The 26,697-nt window shown below is 43.6% G+C and overlaps 1 protein-coding gene across 11 annotated transcripts in view; it reads right to left on the bottom strand.

Moving 5' to 3' along the window:
• The window catches only part of ppfibp2b (PPFIA binding protein 2b), a 280,229-nt gene that overhangs the window by 198,237 nt on the left and 55,295 nt on the right, over positions 1–26,697 (bottom strand). The window contains exon 1 of one of the 11 annotated variants that reach the window (XM_080190024.1): positions 24,178–24,196. The exons of 9 other annotated variants lie outside the window; for them this stretch is intronic. The gene's annotated coding sequence lies outside the window, so the exon portion shown is untranslated. Of the gene's footprint in view, positions 1–23,933; positions 24,040–24,177; positions 24,197–26,697 lie in introns of those variants that run through there. One more of the 11 variants, XM_080190022.1, reaches the window with a different exon arrangement.

The following is a 26,697-nucleotide window of genomic DNA, read 5'->3' as shown; positions in this document are numbered from 1 at the left end:
CGGGAATGTGGAACTGAGCCACGACAGATCAGCCATGATCTTATTGAATGGTGGGGCAGGCTCGAAGGGCTAGATGGCCTACTCCTGCTCCTATTTCTTATGTTCTTATGTTTCAGGGCAATGATCTTTCAAGTCATTAGTTGTTTACATTTAATTCATTTATGGAATGTGGGCATCGCTGGCTAGTCTAGCATTTATTGCCCATTCCTATTTGCCCTCGAGAATGTGGCGCTGTGCTGCCTTCTTGAACCGTTGCAATCCCTGAGGTGTAGATAGACCCACAGTGCTCTTTGGGATGGAGTTCCAAGATTCTAACCCAGTGATATACTTCTAAGGCAGGATGGCATTCCCAGGTATCTGCTGCTCTTGTCCTTCTCAGTTGATAGTGCATTTGGAAAATCCTGCCCAAGGAACCTTGGTGAGTTCCTGCAGTGCCTCTGGTAGACAGTACACACGACTGAGTGGAGCAGGCTGGATGGAGTAGGAGACCTTTTTCTCTCTGTCTTTGTAAGTATGCTAGCCTAATTTACTGTGGATGAGGTGGTGAATGTGGAGGACAAGGGTGATGATTATCAGTGAAAAGACCTCCCTCTTTGGCAGTAGGGTAATATACTTGTCTGAACTCCTCTGCATGCAACAACAAGGTGCACTGAATGTGTAAGGTTGGCATGTCAAGAGCAAGGGAGTGGGGCTAATTGAATGCTGGATGGGTCAAATTACCTCCTTCTGTGCAGTATCATTTTACGAGGAAATGGTGTGTTTGCAGAAAAATTTATAGTTCTACTGCTGTAATAATGAAGGTCAACCCAATATTGTTGCAAAATGGATCTATCAGTTTAAATGTTACTTTTAGTTTCAGCAAGCATGTTTTTGTACAAAGTGCAATCAATTGTAAGTAGAAAACTACAGAACCAGGTTCTCAGATCAGATTATGAAGGAATATTTCAAGCTGTCATTCTCCAAAATGCAAACTCCACACAAACGCATATCTGAATTTTTGGAGCAATGGGTGTTGACAATTTGTACAGTCACTAACAGACTGACAATAGTACTCAAAACGGGCAAATTGACAGTCGCTGCCATTGCACTGACAATGTAGTGAGTGTTTAACTACTGCGTACACATCCAGCATAACTCTTGAGGGGCAAAGACAAGGTAGATAGTCAATATCTTTTCCCAAAGGTAGGGGAGTCTAAAACTAGAGGGCATAGGTTTAAGGTGAGAGGGGAGAGATACAGAAGTGCCCAGAGGGGTAATTTTTTCACACAGAGGGTGGAGAGTGTCTGGAACAAGCTGCCAGAGGTAGTTGTAGAGGCAGGTACAATTTTGTCTTTTAAAAAGCATTTAGATAGTTACATGGGTACGATGGGTACAGAGAGATATGGGCCAAATGCTAGCAATTGGGATTAGCTTAAGGGGTTTAAAAACAAACGGCATGGGCAAGTTGGGCCGAAGGGCTTGTTTCCATGCTGCAAATCTCTACAGCTAACTCATTGCAAGGCATGACAGTTTCATGTCCGATCAGATTGCCCCCTACATGCAGGTCACACTTTCTGCAAAACACTCGAATAAAAACAAAACAATTCAAAGCTGATTGCATCATTCTTTTTTTCCCCCCCTCACATTAATTCATTGGCCAAAATCTTCCATCCTGCCCCTTTGGGATGAGACTTTACAACATATCCCCATTGCTCTGCCTCCCAGAAGTCATTGACTTCAGAAAGCATAGTGGAGAACATGCCCCTGTCTACATCAATGGGGATGAAGTAGAAACGTACAAGAGCTTCAAGTTTTTAGGTGTCCAGATCACCAAAATGTCCTGGTCCCTCCACACGGACTCATAGTTAAGAAAGGCCACAAATGCCTGTACTTTCTCAGGAGGCAAAGGAAATTCAGCATGTCTGCTACGACTCCCAACGTTTACAGATGCACCACAGAAAACATTCTTTCTGACTGTATCACAGCTTGGTACGGCTCCTGCTCTGTCCAAGATCGCAAGGAACTACAAAGTGTCGTGAATATAGCCCAATCCATCATGCAAACCAGCCTTCTTATTCATTGAATCTGTCTGCTCTCCTTGCTGCCTCAGAAAAGCAGCAACATAATCAAGGACTCCACGCACCCCAGACATTCTCTTTTCCATCTTCTTGCGTCGGGAAAAAGATACAAAAGTCTGAGGTCACGTACCGACTCAAGAACAGCTTCTTCCCTGCTTCCTTTTGAATGGACCTACCTTATATTAAGCTGATCTTTCTCTACACCCCAGCTATAACTGTACCATTACATTCTGCACTCTCTCCATTCCTTCTCTATGAACAGTATGCTTTGTCTGTATAACACGCAAGAGGCAATACTTTTCATTGTTGATAACACATGCGAGAATAATAAATCAAATCAAATCAGAATGCACCACACCATAGCACCTTTACTTAGAAAATGTCCCAATGGGCTTCACAGAAATGTAAGCATAAAAAAATTGATATTGAATCACGTAGCAGGTATTAAGATAAAGGGGAAAGATAGATTTTAAGGAGCTTCTTGAAGGATGGAGATAAAGTTGGGAAGGGAGTTTGGGCTTAGCAGCAAAAGACATTGTCATTAAGAACGAACAATTAAAATCAGGATTGAGCCAGGGGCTAGATTTGGGGGACTGTAGTTGGAGGAATGGTAAGGATGGTGTGGTGACCTTTCACATGCTGTATCCTTCCAGACTGCATCAGTATCAGGTTAATACTGAAACCATTGACGCACTGGGAAATAAATAAAGGTATGAAGTCCAAACAGTCACAAAGCTTTACAAGTTCCACAGTTAATCATTTAAATACACATAAAACGGCATTGCGAATACTGCAAATAGATGGATGACACAAGATACGGAGAAACAAAGGGACAGAAATGTTCAGGGTATCAAAGTGTTTTGCTCTTGGATGAATATTTGGTGTTTGGTTGCACAAGTTTAAATTGCTTTCAGTTTAGCTATTTTTTTAAGTCATCTAATCATCTAAATAATTCAAGAACCAAACAATTTTAAATAATCCATCCACAGATTGATTCAGAAAATGCGCTGAATTGCACAGCAGAGTTAAGATTGAAATTTGGTGCTTTTTTTTCAGTACACGGGCTCTATGTAAAATCTATATACTTTGTCAAAAAATAGAGTATTCTCGTGGGTAACACTCTCAACCTCTGGGCTGCAATGTCACTGTCAAATTGAGAAATCAATTTCCAATTGACCATTGAATAACAAATGTCCTTTGTGTTGGGCATCTTCCGCCCCTCCCTGGAGTCACCTACATGTCATTTCAGTCTTTCACTACATACTTGACTCTGAATGCCCTTAGCGTATAGGCTGGAGAGAAATAGGATAACACCAGCAAGTCGGATAAAAGCAAATTACTGCGCATGCTGGAATCTGAAACCGAGAGAAAATGCTGGAAAACCTCAGCAGATCTGGCAACACCTTTAAGGAGAGAAAAGAGCTGGCATTGAGTCCAGATGACCCTTTGTCAAAAAGTTAAAAGGCAGAGAAAGTGGGAGATACTTATACTGCAGGGTGAGGGAATGAAAGGTGAGTCACTGCCACAAAAACAAGGAGAAAGGCTGCTAATGGCAGCCCGTAGAGAGAATAAAGGGCGAGTCATAGCCACAAAAACAAGAGGAAAGGTGAAGAAGTGTTAATGGTAGTCCACAGAGACAATAGAAGGTGCGAACAGCCAAATGGCCGAGAAACTGAAATCAGAGGGTAAACTGTGACAGATAAAGTGGAAGGGGGAGATGGGTGGGAAGGGGTAAAATTGAGAAAAAAAAAGGGAAGCTAAGGGGAAGAAAAGATATAAAAAAGGGGGGATTAAATAGGGAGAAAAAGTGTGGTTGGGGAAAAAGAAAAACGAAGACATACAAGAAAGACATAAAAAGGTAGAAAACAGTTAAAAATGAAATAAGATGAAAACAAAGCTTTCGAGGTGGGGTAGAGCTAATCATCTGAAGTTGTTGAATTTGATGTCGAGACCAGAAGGCTGCAAATTGTCTAACTGAAGATAAGGTGCTATTTCTCCAGTTTGCGTTGCGCTTCACTGGAACATTACAGCAGGCCAAGGACAAACATGTGGGCATGGGAGCAGGATCGTGTATTAAAACGGCAAGCAACCGGAAGGTCAGGGTCCTGATTGTGCACAGACCCAAGGTGCTCAGCAAAGGTGATCACACAGTCTACATTTGGTCTCTCCGATATAAAGGAGACCAGCATGTAGGAACTATTGCGGAAATTTGCATTAACAAAACACAAATCAATCTCAGCTTCAACGATAACATGGATCCTTCATTAATTGCCATTTCAGTAGAAAAGTCTCCTGGTTTTACTCCAAAAAAAGGTTTGGCTTCCTACATCTCCAAATCCTGGACACCCCATCCATCTTCCCGCTCGGAAAAACAGCCAGAATAAGTAAGGACCCTGGATATTATTAAGCACTTCAGACCTTCTCTCTTCCACCTTCTATCAGAAAAAAGATAGAAAAATTTGAGGACACATGCCAACTGACTCAAGAACATCATCTTCCCTGCTACCATCAGTCTTTTGAATGGACCAATCTCACACTAAGTTGATCTTTCCCTACACACTAGCTACGACTGTAACACTACATTCTGCACTCCCTCCTTTCCTTCTCTATGTGCAGTATGTTTTGTCTGTGCAGTGTGCAAAAAACAATACTTTTCATTGTATACCAATACATATGACAATAAAAAAACCAAATCAAAATCAACCAGTAGAAATAGTTTCCCTCTGTCTAACTTATCTGCTTGTATTAATAACATGCTATTGTAATTAAGAGCAGGGGGATTCGCCCCAGTGTCCTGGCCAACACGTATCACTCAGAAGCATTTAAGTGCAGACTTTCCGATCATGTATCTCACTGTAAATTGCGCTGTGGCAAAACTGTTGTAAGACAGAAAACAAGGCAGCCAACATCCATGTGTTATTAGCTGGGAAGCATTTTGGGACAAGAAGGTTGTGTAAGGTGCTATATAAATGCAGAACTTTCCGCTTGTTTCATCATTGTCCATGTACATAAATACGCTGGAGCAAGCAAGATGCAATCTCTTTCAGCACTTAGTGCGACAGGTATTGTGTTATTCGCTGACAGATTTCATCACACTCACCCTCAGTTCTTTGGCATTATTCCAGCAGTTTTGCAAAGGGTTGTTAGAATCTCAAATGAACCCTTACTGAAACAGAAACTTACATTTATATAACCAAAATGCGATTATTCAACAAAATTTGATGCCAAAGCCACAAAAGGAGTTACTAGGCCAGATGACCAAAATTCTGGATTTAAAGGGAGAGAGTGTTGGAGAGGTTTGGGAAGCTAACTCCAGAGTTCAGGGCCCAGGCAGGTGAAGGCACAATCGCCTTTGGTGAAGAGACTATAATAGAGGATGTGCAAGAAGTCAGAATTGCATGAGTTCATATATCTCAGAGGCTTATGAGTTTGGGTGTGATTACAGAGATCGGGAGTATAGGCAATCTTGTCTCTGAAGGGAAAGTTACATCTGAAGGATCTTAAAACTGAGTTGTTGCTCAATTGGAAGCCAATGTAATTAAGTTTATTTATTATTGTCTCAAGTAAGCTTACATTAACACTGCAATGAAGTTACTGTGAAAATCCCCTAATCGCCACACCTTGGCACCTGTTTGGGTACACTGAGGGAGAATTTAGCATGACCAATGTACCTAACCAGCATGTCTTTTTGGATTGTGGGAGGACACTAGAGCACCTGGAGAAAACCCACACAGACACAGGGAGAATGTGCAAATTCCACACACACAGTGACCCAAGCTGGGAATCGAACCTGGGTCCTTAGAGCTGTGAGGCAGCAGTGCTAACCACTGTGCTGCCCCAGAGAAGGAGCACAGGGGCTTTGGATGAATTGGACTAGGTTTAGGTTAAGTGATGGACAGCAGAATTTTAGATGAGCTAAGATTTATTGATGGCAGAAGATGGGAGTGATTGAGAAGTCAAGCTGAGAGGTCACAAAAACATGGACGAGATTCTCAGCAGTGATGAGTTGAGGTTGGGGCAGAGACAAGAAATGTTACAAAGATGGAAGTAGATCATCTCATGTCCATCATGAAGGTGAAGTCTCAATTTCAGCTAAGTTATCTGGTTCAGCCCCGGGCATGCATCAGGGAAGCTGACTGAATTAGTGGCTAGTATGAAAGGGTCAAATGGCAATGGCTTCAGTTTTCAAAGCGCCTGCACAGGTGAGATGGGCGCGATCTTACTGTCTGCTCACGCCACACTCCTGCTGCTGCACGACAACAGAGAATTTGGCAACATGCCAACCCTCCGTTCAGGATGGGAATGGTTGGAAAATTCCGGTCAATGGATCAAATGACCTCCTCAGATTCAATATTAGTTCAGTTAGCACAGACACCTGCATGTAAAGAGTTAACAGGAACAAAGACAAATTGAAGGATAAGCATTGTTCTTGCTTTTCAAACAGGAATTTCAACTCAACTTCTTTTTTCTCCTCTTAATTCAATCTTTCTTTACTCCTCTCTCTTTCACTATCTCTGGTTCTCATCCTGAAGCTGGTTTGACTCTAACTCACCCGAATTCCTTGGTTTCTTCCTCAAATCTTCTTGAGGTAAGAGTGTTGGTCCCGTCATTGACCGAGTTCCCCAGCGCTGTCTCGCCTTCGCCTTATCATCATCAACTCACTCTCAGTGAGTTATGGAGCAACTAACATCTGAGCTCAAGGGTGGGGAAGAAAGTCTAGCAAACGTCATCTCTCTTGTGGGGAGGCGATGGCCTAGTGGCATTATCACTGGACTATTAATCCAGAAACTCAGCTAATGTTCTGAGGACCCAGGTTCGAATCTTGCCACGGCAGATGGTGCAATTTGAATTCAATAAAAAATATCTGGAATTAAGAACCTACTGATGACCACGAAATCACGTTGATTGTCGGAAAAACCCATCTGGTTCACTGATGATCCTTAAGGAAAGGAAAGCTGCCGTCCTTATCGGATCTGGCCTATATCTGATTCCAGAGCCACAGCTATGTGGTTGACTCTCAACTGCCCTCAGGCAACTGGGAATGAGCAATCAGCGACGCCTAGGTCCCATGAATAAAAAAGAGGGCCAATATTTATCACCGAGGGACCCGGTCAAGGAGTTTGGTTTGATAATAAAAATTTCAACTTGGCTATCATTGTAAAAAGGAATAGCTTCATCAAAATCAAAGCACTGACTCAATTTAAAGGCTGTACTCCAAACACTCCGCATGTTAGCTTGACACGTACCCGGTTAAGCAACACAAATACATTCACCCAAGTCTCGTCTGTTCATAAATTAGATCACACATTCTGGAACCAAAATCCGCAGCCTCAATAGCTCATTACCCAATTCCTTCTCAAAAAAGTACGAGACTGACAATGGGGAGTTTAACGTAGACTGGAATCTGCTCAGTTATAATTAACCATACATGAACTCAACCCAAACACAGGCTCAAAATCATGCTTCTTCAGAACAGGATGTTTAAAGTTGAGAAAGATTTATAACAATGTAAGGACGCCTCACTTTAAAATGGGTTTGTGTACTCACACGTGGGGGGGGAAAAAAAGGCAACCAAAGTCAAACCATTGAGTTTAATCTTAAATCAGGGATCATGTCACAATGTTGCCAGCTGTGTAGGATGAGAACCATGCCTTGCGTCGTCTATACTTCAGCAGACAGTGAGTCGCTGTCAAACTATATCAGTGATTTACATGTGAACTCTGAAGAATGTGTCCTGCCCGCTCACTCCCAAAACCTGGCTAAGAACCAGCTTCTCGATAGCAGCTGTTAAACAACACAACTCACAGAACAACTGAAGCATTCATTTAAAAACTCTGCAAGCTTTCGTGTCATCTGCACTGCCTTTATCTTGCAATGTTAGATTATATATTTATATCCTCTTGCTATCACCTCCCCTCTCTGGGGCTGCTCTTGTACATCGACGCTAGACAGCTGCAAATCACAGATGGAAGAGGGGTGGTCTGGTAAACGTGCGGAGTATCTCGCACATCAGATCACCATTCTTTTCTCAGTTTACATCTCTACACTTTTGTTTCTCCCTGCAGAAGAGTGTGACATACTGGTTTCTGGACCCACTTACTGCCTTAATCTGATCGTTAAACAGTTAATATAAACTAAACATACAACTAACGACCACCTTCAGTCACAGCAGGCAAGCTGTTTGCTCACCTCCATCTCTATTCGTTTGCAATTGACGCTTGGGAACAAAAGGACAACCTTGCATTTGTGAAGTAACAATGCAGCGATTTAAATAACTCGATATTTCAGAGCAGTTGCTGTTACGTGGACAGGTACAGCAGTCAACTGCATTAATCAAGGTTCCAGTAATAGCAAATGGAAAGGAGACCTGTTAATCTGGTTTCATTCTGGTGCAGCTGGTCGAGGGAGGAAATTTGGCCTCAGGACAACAGAGGTTCCTGCTCTTCTTTGAATAGTTTAACCCAAGCATTGAGGCAAGGAGTATGTTTAATGGGAACTTAGCCACAAAACCCATTCGTGATTTGAACTGGCTAGCCCAGGTCTCATTTGCATGCACTTAGTTTGGTTCGAAACTTTTACGCCATAAGTAAAACACATGGGCCAATGGGATTGATAAGAGCCATGATGTGGGTATGCCGGCGTTGGACTGGTGTAAACACAGTAAAAAGTCTGACAACACCAGGGTTTAGTCCAACCTATTTATTTGATAATATACTCGCAAGCTTTCGGGTTAGCCCCTGACGAAGGGGCTAACCCGAAAGCTTGCGAGTATATTATCAAATAAATAGGTTGGACTAAAACCTGGTGTTGTCAGACTTTTTACTATTGATAAGAGCTGCACTGATGCAAAATTAGTATGATTTCAGTTAATGTATTCACCTGAATTACATGGAAATTACACTGCCTCAGCGCCAGGGAGCCAGATTCAATTCTGGCCTCAGGCTACTGTCTGTGTGCAGTTTGCACATTGCCCCCATGTCTGCGTGGGTTTCCTCTGGGTGCTCCAGTTTCCTCCCACAGTCCAAAGAACATAGGAACATAAGATAAAGATGTGCGGTTGGGTTGATTGGCCATGCTAAATTGACCCTTAAATGTCCCAAGGTGTGTAGGTTAGGGGAATTGGCATGGTAAATACCTGGGATTACGGGGATTGGGTCTGGGTGGGATTATTGTCGCTGTGGGCTTGATGGGCCAAATGGCTTCCTTCTGCACCGTAGGAATTCTATGGATTCTATAATCTGGTAAATCAAATATAAATATTGCAAAAAAAAATGCAACAAATACAAAGAACACGGGAATGGTGGCCCACTCTGGGGGAGTCAAACTCTAATTTCTGTGTACTGATCTGTCCCCCGCTGCTGCTTGACTAACCCTTAGCGCCTGCATTCAAAATCACCCCTTTTATAATCTCCACCAAAAATCAAAACTGGTTTCCAACACCACAGTGTGAATTCTAAACAACCATTGCTAACAATTTGCTTAAAGGCTGCACCTAAGGAGAAATGATTTTGCTATTTTGCATTTTCTATCTACCAATCCACATTATAGCACAGGTGGTCATCTGGTCCATCGTTCCTATGTTAGCTCTTTGAACGAACTGACCAATTAGTCCCACTCGCTCCCTGCTCTTTCTCTATTGGCCTGCAGATTGTCACTTTTCTTCCCCACATCCCCGCCCCAAGGTATTTGGCCAATTTCCTTTTAAAGGTTATTCTTGAATCCATTTCCACCACCCTTTCAGACACATTCCAAATCAATACAGCTGAATAGAAAAGCCAAAATCTTTTGACAATCATCTTTGAATCATACAGTGCAGAAGGTGGTCATTTGGCTCATCGATTCTGCACTGACCACAATCCCTAACAGGCCCGATTCTCACAACCCGACATACTTACCCTGTTAATCCCCTGACTGTGTCAATTTAGCATGGCCAATCAACCTAACCTGCACACCTTTGGACTGGAGGAGGAAACCGGGGCACCCGGAGGAAACCCACACAGACATGGGAAGAATGTGCAAACTCCACACAGACAGTGAGCCGAGGCCAGATGAGAGGCAGCAATGCTAACCATTGTGTCACTGTGCCAGTTACTCTTCTACCATTAGATATAGTTTCTCCTGATCTCCTCTCCCAATTTTCAACACCTCGAACGAAACTCCTTCTCTCTTCCAATGCATTTGTCGTGGGAAGATGACTTCTCAGGCTTTTGCTTTACAAAAGAAAAACAAACACTGTTTAACATTTCTTAGCGCAAAAGCTAAAATATGCCACTGAATTCCAAGCCATGAGGAAAGATGGCGGGTGCAGGTCACAGAGAAAAGAGTTCGAAATACATTTTGAAAACAAGAATTGAGAAATACTAAATCCTTAAAGTACCAAAACTTTAAGTGGAGGAAAGAAAGGAGAATCACTGAGATTTCAACTTTGTCTTCCAAAGTCTTGTTCCTCCCAGTTGTCACCGGTATTTTTGATAAGAGAGGGGATTAAGGGTTATGGGGAGAGGGCGGGAATGTGGAACTGAGCCACGACAGATCAGCCATGATCTTATTGAATGGCGGGGCAGGCTCGAAGGGCTAGATGGCCTACTCCTGCTCCTATTTTTTATGTTCTTATGTTCTTACGTGTTCGCCTGCCACTCTTCCTACAAGATCCTTGTTAGGGCCTACCTCTTTGATCAAGCTTTTGGTGACATAGTATCTCCTTGTACGGCCTGACGTCAATTATTGTCTGAAAAAGCTGTGTGTGAAGCATCTTGGGACATTTAATTACCTTTTAAGGCAAACTGTTGTAGGAGCCAGATGACAATAATTCCTAGGATGCATCTTTCAAATTGTCACGGAAATCGCGCAAGGCAACTGGCCCACCTGAAGGCCCAGGTTTAGAGAAGGCCTCAATAAAGGAAGTTTCCTGCGATTATTTCCAAGGTTACATGATCAATTTTGCCAATGAAACATGCTACACAGGCAGTATGCTGAATCAGGGTAGCTAGAACATGCATTTGATGGTGGGAAATCTGCCATCTGTAGATTTTTTTTTGCCACAGCTATTTATATCGACACCCTGTTACTCATCACAGAGCAAAGAAAGCTGTAATCTACTTGGAATGCTTCATACAATATCGAAACAACAGACTTGAGGCTTCAGAAACGCATGACCCTACATTTCTCAAGTAGATTGTAACTTTCAAATCAAACACTATCTTTTGTACTCAGTTGGCAGCAATCTTGCAAGTCAGGAGATAATGGGTTCAAGCCCTACTCTATGACTTGAGCACAAAAATCAAGAATCACGCTCCAGTGCCATGGTGGGGGAAATGCTGCACTGCCAGCCAGAGGGGCTGCAGCGACGGAGCGCTGCACTGCCAGAGGGACAGTAACCCTCTTAACGTAGGGCAACTCTTTCATCCCAGTCTAGTGAACCTAACGTAGCCAAGAAACAGGTGCAATAACATTGTTCCTTCATCCGATCATTGCAACAGCCTTGAGAGCACTCCCAGTTTTATCTTATTCACCATTGGTGACCGTGCCTTCAGCTGTCTGGGCCTTAAGCTCTGGAATTCACGTGGCATTTAGTGCACAAACATCTACACGAATTGGATTGGCACAGCACCCCCCCCCCCCCCCCCACCCCACCACACACAGCTGTGGGTGGCAGCAGCCACCCCCACAATTAATGCCAGCACACCCTGATCCTCACACGTTCGATCCAATGTTGTCACTCCTCCCACCAACCATACAATGAATCCCCTCCATGAGGCTCCTGTTGTACTTCACTCCACACTGCCCCAACACATTGGCACTGCTAGGTTGATGCCACGACACGTTCACATCTAGGTGAGCCTGTTGTAAACCGTAGCGGTGTCAATATACATGGCGGCCAGAAGGGGAGTTCCGCAGGGGTCACGCTAATTAAATTAAATGAATTCAACTGTATTTAAATCAGGTTCATGCCCGTTACGGGATGTGGATAGCGAACGCAGGCTCAAAATTGTCCCCGTAAGTGTTCCATTTTGTTAAAGAAAAGGTTACAGAGCAATTAAAAACGTACACAAGATGTAATGCACTGATCTCAGCGTGCGCGCACATCACAAGCAACTTTGAAGTTATGCAACCAAGCGCAAAAACAGCATGAAGGAAAGTCTCACTAATCATTTCCAGTCAGAAATATAATTTTCAGCATATAGGCTACTATGGCACTGGCTGAAATCTTAGAAAACAGGAATAGTCACAGGCAAAGTTGTGCTTGCTATTTGAGCACATCAACAGAACTCAACTAGAAAGCCAAAATATTTACACAGCATCTTGCCCCATCACTCAAATATCACAAAAATGCTTCAACTCATAATACCATCATTCTTCAGTACTTCCAATCAACACTTCAAAGTTTAGAACACTGACTATTAAAACAGTCACCAGAAACCAAGAGAACTCCAAACCGTCCTGAAGCTCAAGAAAATACTTAAATATGTCCATTCACAGTGATCTAGGGAATTCACACAGCCCTTTAAGGATGGACCATCAACAAAAGATCTATAACATTCCAGCCAGTCCACCTTTGCTTCACACGCACAAAATAACCATCAAAAGGCAATGCATGCAAGACAAATGTGAGTGGATCTCACTGACCTTCCAAGAAACCCAAGTTCACGTCACCTAAGCAGCCAAGGTAATAAACAGCAATAGCTCAAAAATGGGAAGAGGATGCCCCCAACATGTTCCAACTGACTCACCTGAGAATCAATCACCTGGAAATTTAACTACCAAAGACTTTGACTATCAAAGCTTACTGAGAATATTTTGTTTTACAAGACTTTCACTACAACTAAAATATCAACTCATTTAAGAAGCTACAGGCCTGCCGTGAAAGTAAATGAGGCAATCACAAATTATGAATGTATTGTTTAACCTTCACCACATGAAAAAATTAGGTACAGGTGGCATGTGAGTAGGTATAATGTTTTTATCATCGTACACTTGCCCCAGATGTTTATTAACCTTTGTTATTTTTTAAAGTTCTCAAAAGGCTTGCTGCTGGAAATATTTAACTTGAAACAATCACTTGAAGGGTATGAAAACACATCACTTTTATATACAAATATATTGATCATGGGCAACAGAAAAAAGGACAAATTCTGTGATAATACTCTGGACTGTATGACTGCTACTACGCAAACAAAGCACAGAGAAAGATCCTACAGCGAGATCATCCATGATCAGGCAGTATTCATTGTGGAAAAAATCTTTCTCGCTTAAGGATAACTTTCTACATTTCAAGTACAGCAACTTTCATTTATTTGTGCAGCAACGTTACCATAGCAAAGCAACCCAACAGCATATAATCAGGCAATAAACTGATAAGAAATCAAAGCAGAGAAACTATGGCAGATCACCAATAGCTTGATAAAAGAGGGAGGAAGGAATTTAAATTTAAATAGTGCCAATTATTCCCACGAACCAAGCCCAGTCCATCACGCAAACCAGCCTCCCATCCATTGGCTCTGTCTACACTTCCACTTGCCTCGGAAAAGCAGCCAGCATAATCAAGGACCCCACACATCCCGGACATACTTTCTTCCATCTTCTTGTATCAGGAAAAAGATGCAAAAGTCTGAGGTCACGTATCAGCCGACTCAAGAACAGCTTCTTCCCAGCTGCCATCAGATTTTTGAATGGACCTACCATATATTAAGTTAATCTTTTTCTACACCGGAGCTACGACTGTAACACTACATTCTATACCATCTCCTTTCCTTCCCTATGTATAGTATGCTTTGTCTGTTCATGCAAGAAACAATACTTTTCACTGTAGACCAACACATGTGACAATAATAAATCAAATCAGGATGCCTCAAGGCACATTACAGCCAATTGAATATTCATTTGAAGTGTGTTCACTGTTATAACGCTGGTAACACAGCAAGCTCTCACACAGCAATGTCACTGCAAACAGATAATGGCCAGAATTTTACCATCCTGCCCACTACTGGAATCAGAGTGGGCAATGGGAGGGGCGGGAGTGGTGGGGGGGGAATGCGCGGACCACAGAAAGGTCCGATGACCCCCGAGCGGGATTTTATAGTTTCAGGTTGAGTGAGGCCATAAACTACCACCCAACGTAATGTGGATTGATTAATATTGGTTAGGAAAGCAGGGATGACTCCCCTACTCCTCTTTGAAATAGCATCATAGGATCTTTTATATCCGAGCGGGTAGTTGTACATCTCATCCAAAAGATGGTGCATCCAACCGTGCAGGATTGCTACTGTACCGCACTAAAATGGCAGCTTTGAATTTTGTGCTCAAGACCTCACCGAACCCAGAACCTAGAATAGCAGATTAGCTGTAAAGACTCGCATTCTAAATCAGTATTCTGTAAACTGTGCGAGCCTTTATAATCCCCGTTTCTGAACAGAACTCTCCACTCATCTGACGAAGGAACAGCGTGTTCCGAAAGCTTGTGGCATTTACTATCAAATAAACCTGTTGGACTTTAACCTGGTGTTGTGAGACTTCTTACTGTGTTTACCCAGAACCTTCCCAGACACGGTGGGGGGGGGGGGGTGTGTGTGTGTGTGTGTGTGTGTGCGCGCTACCCTGCTGTTCCATGATATGAACTGATCCCAATACAAGCAACACGAAAGCAGCATTGAACTGAATCCTCTTCTGAATAACGAGGACTTCGATGACATGCAGTGAAATTTGTCTCTTACCATTTCAAACCCAAATGACTCTCCTCTCCCGTGGCTGTAAGCGGGCATAGTTCAAAATATCTCACTATTTTTCCTACCACGAGGAATCTTTTCCATTTTGGGAAGCACAAAATATTATACTTCCCATACCCTCCCTAGGCCGAATTTTAACCAGCTTCCAGGGACTCTCTCATGGTTTACCACGAGGCAAAACACTTTTGGCACCTAACAACAAAGCTTTGATGTAAGATGTTTAATGTTCATTCTAACCATATATTTAGTAATTTGTTGGAGAAAATTCAAAATTCAAAGCTGCCATTTTCAGTATTAACTAAGGAGTAATTAATAATACAGAACAAAGGAACTGAAGATTTACTTTTCCATAGCATCTTTCATGACCTCGGGGATGTCCCAGTGCTTTCTAGACACTTTTGAAGTATAGTCATTGTTGTAATATAGAAAACAGAGCAGCCAGATTTGCAGGCAGCCAGCGGCACTGTGATAACAGCCAAATAATCTGTTTTACTGATGTTAGTTGATGGATAAAAATTGGACAGGATACCAGGGAAAACATTTCTGTTCTTCTTCAATCTGAAAGGGCCTTCGTTCAGCATCTCAGTGAGAGAGAGGCACCTCCTGCATTACAGAACACTCTCATATTACTCCGGGAGTAAGATAGTAAACTCAAGTGCCTGGAGTGGAACTTAAATTTACAACCCTCTGTCTCAAGAGTGTTACCAACTGAGCCAAAACTGAATTCCCATCTGGGAAAGGATTAAGGCAGAAAATGAATTTGCAATGCTGTGGATTCTCTAAGCCTATGCCATATCTTGTTATGGAATGTTACCAATTTACTGTGCAACAGTGATTATGGGGAATGATAGTGTTGGATTTGTGTTACTGGATAATGAATCCATAGTCTGACCTAATCGCCCACAGACAGTTTGCAAATTTAAATTCAGTTCGAACCAGGAGTTTGGTGCCAGTAAAATCGCGTACGAAATTACTGGATTATCATGAAAACCCAACTGGTTCATTTAAGGAAGGAAGCCTGCCATCTCTACCTGGTCGGGGTTTATATGCAATTAAGAGTCATAAAGGTTTCCAGCATGGAAATTGGCCCTTTGGCCCAACTTGTCCATGCCACCCTTTTTTCATCCACTAAGCTAGTTCCAATTGCCCATGTTTGGCACATATCCCTCTATACCCATCTTATTCATTTAACTGTTTAAGTGCTTTTTAAAAGGACAAAATTGTATCCACCTCTACTACTACCTCTGGCAGCTTGTTCCAGACACTCATCACTCCGTGTGTCCCCTGGATCCTTTTGTATCTCTCCCCTCTCACTTTAAACCTATGCCCTCTAGTTTTAAATCTCCCTACATTTGGGAAAAGAGATTGACTATCTAGCTGATTTGTGCTTCTCTTTATTTTATAGTCATCTATAAGATCACCACTCAGCCTCCTACGCTCCAAGGAAAAAATACCCTTATAAGCCAGCCTCTCCTTATAACTCAAACCATCACAACAAGGTAGCACCCTAGTAAATCTTTTCTGCACTCTTTCTGGTTTAATAATCTCTTTTCTATAATAGTGACCAGAACCCACACTGGTATGGTTGACTCTTAATTGTCCTCGAAACTTGTCCCTTGGCCTAAGACAACTTCTACAAAGCTCTTTACAGAACGTGGCATGTGCTGACGATAATATCGCCAGTTCCATTTCTTCGCGACATATTGACTGCATTGTACACATCATAAAAGGATTTCTCAGAAGGCCAATGGACGCCACTCCATCAACCAATGAGTTGGGGGAAGGGTGGCACTTTCAGCAGGACTCCCAGCAAGATTCCCAGCAAGAGGTCTATTTTACAGCAAATAATCTATTTAAATTGTGCATTACAGAAAACAGTCTACAGAGTCTACTTAAACAGTACTAGGGCAGTCTGCAGAGTCTTTTTAAACAGCACACTGCAGTCTATTTAAATTGAGCATTTACAAACCACAGCAAACAGAACACATGACTGGAGCAGGTTAATTACATCTCCCAATACAAGTGGGATAATTTCTCTAACAATAAATACAGCCCTTCGAACCTGTTCAATCAGATCATGGCTGATCTCTCCCTGGTCTCAAATCCACCTCCCTACCAGTGTCTCTATCCCTTTAACCTGTTCTCTTAAAATCAGAAATACATTGCAGGGATGGGGCCTGGATGGGATTATTGTCGGTGCAGGCTTAATGGGCCAAATGGCCTCCTTCTGCACTGTAGGAATTCTATGGAAATGCAGTGAATGGAGGATTCATTACAAATTACAAAACGAATCCTAGACACTTGCAGCGATGTGGTCTACAAATGTGATTGACAAAGGAAATCCAATCCTCATCATTCTGCCTATTTAGCATATACTGCATCTACATAGCACCTTTCAAAACTCAACATCCTGAAGTGCATTTCTTACAAGTAGGCTTACATTAACATTACAATGAAGTTACTGTGAAAATCCCCTGCTTGCCAGATGCCAGCAGCTGTTCGGGTACACTGAGGGAGAATTTAGCACAGCCAACGCACCTAACCAGTACGTCTTTCGGACTGTGGGAGAAAACCGGAAGAAACCCACACAAACACGGGGAGAATCTGCAGACTCCACACAGACAGCGACCCAAGCCGGGAATTGAACCTGGGTCACTGGCGCTGTGAAGCAGCCGTGCTAACCACTGTGCTACCGTCAACTTCACCGTTACAATGTAGGAACCACAGTATAACTCAAAGTGCTCGTGACAAGTGAGAGCTCCTTGCTGGGAACCTCTGCTCGTCTGGATACTTAGTAAGCTTGGTGTAAAATTGAAGGCATTAGAGAACATGTGTCTCACGGTACTGAAATATCCCAAGATCTGTGCAAGTGGCAACGCCTGCCAGCGTTGAACTCATCCAGCATTCAGGCTCCCCAGTGTGTCACTCAGTGAATTACAGAGGGCCCCACCCCTCCAAGCTGATGGCTTAATCCTGCAGTGCGATCGCTGGAACAATTGTCAAATAAAAGCCTGAAGGTAACTCCCAGCGGGAGTCTCTTACTCAAAAAACAGGTTTTAACAGCAGCGCTCAACACACAGCAGGAAGAGAAACAGGTTTAACTATTGCTGTGCCAGAGCCTTAAAATAAATCCCAACAGCTGCTCAGGGCTGACCAACTGTGCTGCGATGAAAAAAGAAAGCATGGAACCCCATGGATACAGCTCCTAATGCTGACCAGAAAAGGATTCATTCACTGGAGAGGAGAGAGACACACAGACGGACACAGAGAGAGAGAGAGAGAGAGAGAGAGAGAGAGAGACAGACAGACAGACAGACAGACAGACATGTGCACACAGACAAGAGAGCAGCTTTTCTAAATGTTGGGGCTCAGAGTCTGCCCCAAAACAATGGCCTCCGAACCTAGCATTTCCACAGTAGACCACGGCACACCGGCACAGTTCTTGCGGCATACTGCCATGGCAGATCAGTTGAAAACTACTGATCTAGACAAGGGCAGCAGACACCTGAGAACACCACCTGGAGGTTCCCCTCCAATTCACACACCATCCTGACTTATAAATATAATCGCCACTCCTTCACTGTCACTGGGCCAAAATCCTGGAACTCCCTCCCCAACAGCAGTACCTACACCACGTGGACTGTATTGGTTCGAGAAGGCAGCTCACCACCACCTTCCCATGGGCAACTAGGAATGGGCAATAAATGCTGGTGTAACCAGTGATGCCCATGTCCCATAAATGAATTTTTAAAAACCTGGAGGATTATGGGCATTGATTGAGGGAATGGAATGCTATGCTCTGTGGACAGCTGGCATTGACTCGATAGGCCAAATGGCCTCCCTCTGACTCAAAATGGATCTATCATCATTTCTTTTGCCCACAGCAGAATTATCAACCAACATTTGATTTTAAAGGACATATAGTGGGATTAGGACAGGTGACCAAAGGTTTAGCCAAAGAGGATTAGAGGTTCTAAAGGAGAGTGAGAGGAAAAGTGAGATAGGGAGAAAATTCCAGCGGCTTTTTAAAAATTCTTTAAGAGGATGAGTGGCTGGCATTTATTGCCAATTCCCAACTACCCTCAAGATGATACTGCTGAGGCGCTGTCTTGAACATAGAAACATAGAAGATAGGAGCAGGAGGAGGCTGTTTGGCCCTTTGAGCCTCCTCTGCCATTCATTACGATCATGACTGAACACCCAACTCAATAGCCTAATCCTGTTTTCTCCGCATAATCTTTTCCCCAAGCGCTCTATCCAGCTGCCTCTTGAATGCATTCAATGTTTTGGCATCAACTACTTCCTGTGGTAATGAATTCCACAGGTTCACCACTCCTTGGGTGAAGAAATGTCTCCTCATCTCCGTCCTAAATGGTCTACCCTGAATCCTCAAACCGTGACCCCAGCTTTTGGGCTCCCCCACTATCGGGAACATCCTCCCTGTATCTAGACCTATTAGAATTTTGTAAGTCTCTATGAGATTCCTCCCCTTTATTCATCTGAACTCCAGCGAAGACAATCCTAACCTAGTCAACCTCTCCACATACATCAGTCCCGCTATCCCGGAATCAGCCTGGTAAACGTTCGCTGCACTCCCTCGAGAGCAAGAACATCCTTCCTCAGAAAAGGAGGCCAAAACTGCACACAATATTTTAGGTGTGACCTCACCAATGCCCTGTATAGTTGCAACAATACATCCCTACTGCTGTACTCGAAACCTCTCACAATGAAGGCCAATATGCTGTTTGCCTTCTTTACTGCCTGCTGCACCTGCATGCTTACCTTCACTGACTGGTACACAAGGACACCCAGGTCCCGCTGCACACTTCCCTCCCCCAATTTACAGCCATTCAGGTGCCTTTTCGTTTTTGCTTCCATAGCAAATAACTTCACGCTTACCCAAATTATACTGCATCTGCCATTGATTAGTCTACTCACCCAACCTTTCCAGATCATTCTGAAGGATCTCTGCATCCTCGTCACAGTTCACCCTCCCACCCAATTTGGTATCACCTACAAACTTTGAGATATTACATTTTGTTCCCTCATCCAAATCATTAATATATATTATGAATAGCTGGGGTCCCAGCACCGATTCCTGTGGCACCCCTTTAGTTACTGCCTGCCAATTTGAAAAGGACCCATTAATTCCTACTCTGTGCCCTCTCTGCCAGCCAGGTTTCTATCCATCTCAATACACATCCTCCAATCCCATGCACTTTAATCTTGCATGATAATCACGTGTATGGAACTGTCAAATGCTTTCCGAAAGTCCAAATATACCACATCTACTGGTTCCCCCTTGTCAACTCTACTAGTTACATCTTTAAAGAATTCCAACAGACTTGTCAAGCATGATTTCCCCTTCATAAATCCATGCTGTCTGATTCTGCCGCTGCTTTGTAAATGCTCTGCTATATAGTCCTTGATAATGGATTTGAGAATTTTTCGCACTACTGACATTAAGCTTACTGGTCTATAATTCCCTGTTTTCTCTCTACCTCCCTTTCTAAAAATTGGAGTGACATTGGCTGCCCTCCAGTCTGCAGGGACTGTTCTAGAGTCTATAGGACCCTGGAAAATGACCACCAATGCATCCAGTATTTCGAGGGACACTTCCTTAAGTACTCTGAGATGTAGATTATCAGGCCCTGGGGATTTATCTGCCTTCAATCCCATCATTTTTCCAGTAGCATTTTTCTACTAATATTGATCTCCCTCAGTTCTTCCCGCTGACTAAATCTTGCATTCTCCAACATTTCTGGCATCTGATTTGTGTCCTCTTTTGCGAAGACGGAACCAATTCAGTTGCTTGGCCATTTCTTTGTCCCTTCTTATACATTCCCCCATTTGTCTGTGGGGGACCTACATTTGTCTCCACCAAGCTTCTGCACTCCATCTAGTGTAGATCCACACAGAATGCTGCTATTAAGAAGGGAGTGCCAGATTTCTTTTTTTACCCAGCGATATGAGGGAATATCAGGTAATATGGTTGGTGCGACTTGGAGGGGAACTTTCAGGCGGTGGTGGTGGTTTCCCCATTTGTCACCTTTGTTTTTTGAGGTGATAGAGGGTGCAGGTTTGGAAGGCATTGGCAAAAGTGTTTTGATAAGAAACTGGAATGTAACTTGAAGATTGTAGACAACGAAAGCAGAAAATGCTGGAAAATCTCAGCAAGTCCGACAGCATCTGTGGAGAGAGAATAGAGCCAACGTTTCAAGTCTAGATGACCCTTCATCATCTGGATGTTGGCTCTATTCTCTTTCCACAGATGCTGCCAGACCTGCTGTGATTTTCCAGCATTTTTCTGTTTTTGTTTCAGATTCCAGCATCCGCAAGTATTTTGTGTTGATCTGAAGATTATAGAGACGGCAGCAACTGTACACAGATGGTTAGGGGAGCAAACATTTCAGGTGCTGATCAAACTGTTAGTGTCAAGCTTATTGAGTGTTATTAGAGTGGTACTGGTCCAAGCAAGTTGAGATTTTTTCCATCACACTCCTGACTTACATTTACTAGATTCCGGATAGTTTTTGTGGAGTCCGGTGACGAGCTCCTTCCCACAGAATTCCCAACCTGTGATTTGCTTATGTAGCCACAATATTTATATTGCAATTAAGTTTCTGATCAATGGCAACTCCAGGATGTTGATGGTGGGGATTGACTGATGGTAAAAACGTTGAAGGTCAAGGAAAGATTACCAGATTCTCACTTGTTGGACATGATCATGGCAGCATGGTGACACAGTGGTTGGCAGTGCTGTCTCACAGTGCCAAGGACCTGGGCTTGATTCCGGCCTTGGGTGACTCTATGGAGTCTGCATATTCTCCCCGCGTCTGCATGGGTTTCCTCCAAAGTCCAAAGATGTGCGTGTTAGATGGACTGGCCATGCTAAATGCATGGGGTTATGGGGATAGGGCTTGGGTAAGATACCCTGTCAGACCTGATGGACCAAATGGCCTCCTTCTGCATTGAAGGGATTCTATGATTACTGGTTCTTGTATGGTACAAATGATAACTTAACAGTCCAAGTTTCAACATGACGGCTGAAACACGAATCCCAACCACGGAATGAAGATACAGGGCTGGGGGTGGGGATAGATAGGCAATGGGCCAGAGTTGGAGGAGTGCGGAGATCTTGAGATTCTAAGGCTGAAAGTGGTTACAGAAATAGGGATGATCGCAGACGTGAAGGGGTTTGAAGACAAGTAATGAGAATTTTAAATACAAGGTAATGCAGCCAGAGTCAGTGTAGGTTAGTGAGTGCAGCAATGGTGAGTGAAGAATGGGTGTGAGTTAAAAAACAAGCAATAAGAGTTTTGGATGAGAATGTAGATTACGTTTGATGAAGTAGGAATAATACAGGACAATAGGTTTCATCAATTATCTCAGCAGTTATGTTTCCATTGTTTGGGAAGCCCTTCACTTGAAGGATTAGCAGAGAAAAAGATTTTGTCAGCTGCATTATCGAAAGTAACCACCACTGCCAGATCAAACCTTTAAGGTGACAGCCAAAAGCTGCATTATAACTCTGACACCGGTTTGTGCTTTGCCATTAAATCAGCTACTTTGATTCAAGACATTCAAACAAACATTTTGTTCCTGTTCCATTTGGCCTCTAGCTTCTACCCATCACACTCCACTTTATCACAGAATCATAGAATGGAAACCTATCATAGTGGAGGAGGAGGCCATTCGGCCCTTCGAGCCTACACTGGCAATAATCCCACTCAGGTCCTACCCTCCTAACCCCACATAACAATAAGGGGCAACTTAGCATGGCCAATTAACCTAAGCGCACCTTTGGACTGTGGGAGGAAACTGGAGCACCCGAAGGAAATCCATGGGGAGAATGTGCAAACTCCAAACAGATAGACAGTCACCCAAGGCCAGAGTTGAACCTGGGTCCCTGGCACTGTGAACCAGCAGTGCCAGCCACTGTGCAACCCCCACTGATATTTACAGATATTTTTATAAAGTCAGTTAATATTATCTGCCTCCTGAATGGACTACAGACTTTCAACTAAGGAGATTTGTGCGTTGACTTTGAATGTTAACTGATAGCTACAAGTACAGGCATCAGTAATTGTAGATCACGCATTTAACTCTTAGCCTGAAGACCATGAGTTTAAGTCTCACTCTGGAGGCTGGAGCACGTCATTCAGACGGACACCCCAGTGCAATGCTGGAGGAAGTTCTGCACTAAAGAAGGTTGAATGGGATTTCATGGCCTCGCTTGAACCGAAACCTTAAAATCCCGCCCAAAGTCAACAGACCTTTTCACTGCCCGCCGCTCGCCTGTTCCAATTCCCATGGCGGGTAGGACGGTAAAATTCGTCCCCCCATCTTCTCACGAGATGTTAAGTCGAGGCACTGCCTACTCTCTCAAAGGAACAGAAAGCACCTCAACTTAACAACGGCCAATTTTCTATAGAAAAGTAGGGGAGGTTTCTCCCAGTGATCTGGTCAATATCTATCCCCCTCAAATAGCACCACTAGAACAGACGATCTGGTCATGATCACATGGCTGTTATCACATTCCTACTTTATCATAGAATCCCTATGGTACAGATGGAGGCCATTCAGTCCATCGAGTCTGGACCGACTATAATGCCACCCAGACCTTATTCCCACATATTTACCCCGCTAATCCCCCTACACTAGGGTCGATTTAGCATGGCCAGTCAACCTAGCCTACACATTTTCAGACTTTACAACACGTGATCCACTTCAAAAATATTTCATTGATTATAAAGCACTTTGGGACTCCTGAGGCCAGGCAGGGTGCTTTTAGAATTGCCGGCCTTTCTTTATCTGGCCCCCTCACTCAAAAAGACTAGGGGCTAAATGTTACAATGATACTTGGGTCTCAAACTTCTGGCAGTAAGCAACAGAGCAAGCTGTCAAAGGATTGTCTTTACATTAATCCTTTCTGATTAATACTATATAAACATCACAGCACCCTACACCATTTCCTAACCATCGCTCAGCAAAATATCCAGTAGCTAATAACAGGAAATATAATTTTAAAATTTTTTTACAACTAACTCTTTAAAATAAGATAGGATTCTTAACCTTCACATCAATCGTGTGCACATTTTAAATGCTGACTATTCAACTTGGAAATAAAAAGGCAGAAGACATTTACACTCACCTCTGCGCCTGTGCTGTCGCTCAGTGTCGAGTCAGAACAAACAGCAGCTACGACTAAAAGCACACAGAGCAAACTGGAAAGGCCACACCGAAAACCACAGAGTTAGTTCCCATGAGTTTGCACAAGAGCCACTCAAAGTGCTCAATGTGAACCTTTCATCGAAAACACATCTGCCTTCCAGCAAAGTGAAATCTAGCCACCCACACAGAACCCAGACTCTCCCAAATTAAAGTGTTCTGATTACCCGCTGATTCTTTACGTACAATGCAGCACTTGGCAGTTGTTGTTCTGGACAGTACGACAGTGCTTGGCTGCTCCTTTCCCCAGCCATTGTACTGACAGCGTGCCGTGTTAAACCTATTCAAGCCCAAACTGCTGAAAGCTCCCCTCTTGTAATGGATACAGTGGGGTTGGAAATTAATCCTGAAGTGCTGTGTACTCAATGCACCGAGTCAGCCTCACACAGCAGAGCGAGATTAGAGATGACCAAACAAAAGCGAGCCACTTGGGAGCGTCTTCCAGCAGTCAAAAGGAAAGTTGACCCAGAGAGATGGATCTGCGCTGCCCTTTTATGCAGAGAAATCAGAATCTTGCTTTTATACCAGAAGAATGGTCTCTGGTCCCATGAGTGGCGGTACATAGAAAAGTTACACAGCACCAGAGGAGACCATTCGACCCATCACACCTGTGCCAGCTCTCCGCATGAACTCAGCGAGCCTCACTCCCCAATCTTTCCCTGCAACTTTTCTATCCCTTTCAGATGCTTATCCAATTCTCTTTTGGAAAGCAAGCTTGTTATCGGTTTCCACCACACTCATTGCCAACTGTGACAATGTATTCCTGGAGGTTTCATCACACAATCTGCCCACGTGCTCCATCCATTAGCAGGCCAACACACCCATACTTATAGGGACGTAGGAAACAGGCCATTTGGCACATTGAGCCTGCTCCATCATTCAAACAGATCACCTGCCACTCATGCCTTTTGTCTTCCACTATCCCTATATCCCTTGGTGTCATTAGGTTTCAGAAACCTATTGATCTCTGTCCTGAACGTACTCAATGACTGACCTTCCAAAGATTGCCTGCCTTTGCACATCAACTTATCAGCAAAAGGACACATTACCCAATAACTTGGGTAACTTATGACCATCAACCCAACAGAATTATGTGGCAAGTAACTCACCTGATTCTTCAAAGCCTGCCCCCCTTATCTACACATTAGGAGCGTGATGGAATTCTCTCCACTTATTTGGATGAGCGCAGCTAAGAAGCCATACACCACCCGTGATTTCATCCTACCCATCACATTCAACATCCATTCCCTCCACCTCCAACATATGATGACCAACTGAATCACCGAACAGTTCACCCCAATGACCTAGTTGTATAATTCATAGACAGCCACAGCACAGAAGGAGGCCATTCAGCCAATCTTGTCCACTACACTAATCCCATTTTTCCAGTGCTCGACCCATAACCCTGGAGGTTACAGCAGTAAAAGTGAATATCTAAATACTTGTTAAACGTTCGGACAGTTTCTGATTCAATCACCTTTTCAGGAAGTGAGTTCCAGAATCCACCACCCTCCGAATGGAAAAATTTCTCAACTCCCCTCAGCCTTCTACCTCTTGCCCAAAATCTATGCCCCCTGCTCACTGAGCCCTCTACTAATGGAAAAATTGACTTCCTATCCATCCCTTCTCTGCCTTTCGATCTTATTCCCTCTGTCAGGGCCCCTCTCAACCTTTGCTGCTCCAAAAATAGCCCCAGCCTATATAATCCTCCTTAATATCACAGACCCTCCAGCCCAGGCAGCACCCTGGTGAATCTCTTCTGCACCCTCTCCAGTGCAAACACATCCTTCCTATAATGTGGTGACCAGAACTGAACACAGTCTCTGGAGGTGGCCTAACCAGTCTTTCATACAGTTCTAGCATGACCACCCTGCTCTTGTATTCTATGCCTTGGCTAATAAAGGCAAGAATCCCATTTGCCTTAAGCACCTTATGCAGCTGTCCTGCACCCTCAAGGATCTATGAATATACACTCCAAGGTCTTCAGTGGTTTCTAGGGTTCTGTCATTCTTAGTGAATATCTTTGCCTTGTTAGCTCTCCTTCCCAAGTACATTACCTCACACTGTTCCGGGTTGAATTCCATTTCCCACTGCTCTGCCCACCAGACCAGTCCATCGATATTCTCCTGCAGTCTACAGCTATCCTGCTCACTATTTACCACGCTAACAATTCTCGTGTCATCTGCAAACTTCTCGATCATACCCCCTACATTTCAGTCCAAGTGATAAACGAACATCATAAATAGCAAGGGTGCCCCCCCTCCTCCCAGCACGGAGCCCTGTGGAACACCACTAGAAATAAAGTCCACCATCACCCCCTGCTTCCTGTCTCTCAGCCAATTAGAGACCAAAAGTGTCACTTTGCCTTGCATTCCATTGGCTCTTACTTTCTTGGCCAGTCTGCCATGAGGGGCCTTATCAAAAGCCTTGCTAAAGTCCACACTGATAGACCAAGTCAAATGCATTACCCTCATCAACACTCTAGGTTACCTCCTCAAAAAAACTGATTCAATTTGTCAAACACGAGCTTCCTTTAATAAAGCAACACTGGCTCTGATTAATCCCCGTCTATCGAAGTACAGATAGATTCTGTCGCTCACAGAATTCTCTGTAGTAACATCCCCACCACACAAGGTTAGACTGACAGGCCTATAATCGATATCATCTTCTTCATCATCGCTCATACC

Source organism: Carcharhinus amblyrhynchos, chromosome 6 (genome assembly GCF_965287045.1).
Source record: "Carcharhinus amblyrhynchos chromosome 6, sCarAmb.v2.hapA, whole genome shotgun sequence".
In the NCBI taxonomy this organism is placed as follows: domain Eukaryota; kingdom Metazoa; phylum Chordata; class Chondrichthyes; order Carcharhiniformes; family Carcharhinidae; genus Carcharhinus; species Carcharhinus amblyrhynchos.
This window is presented reverse-complemented; position numbering and strand designations above follow the sequence as displayed.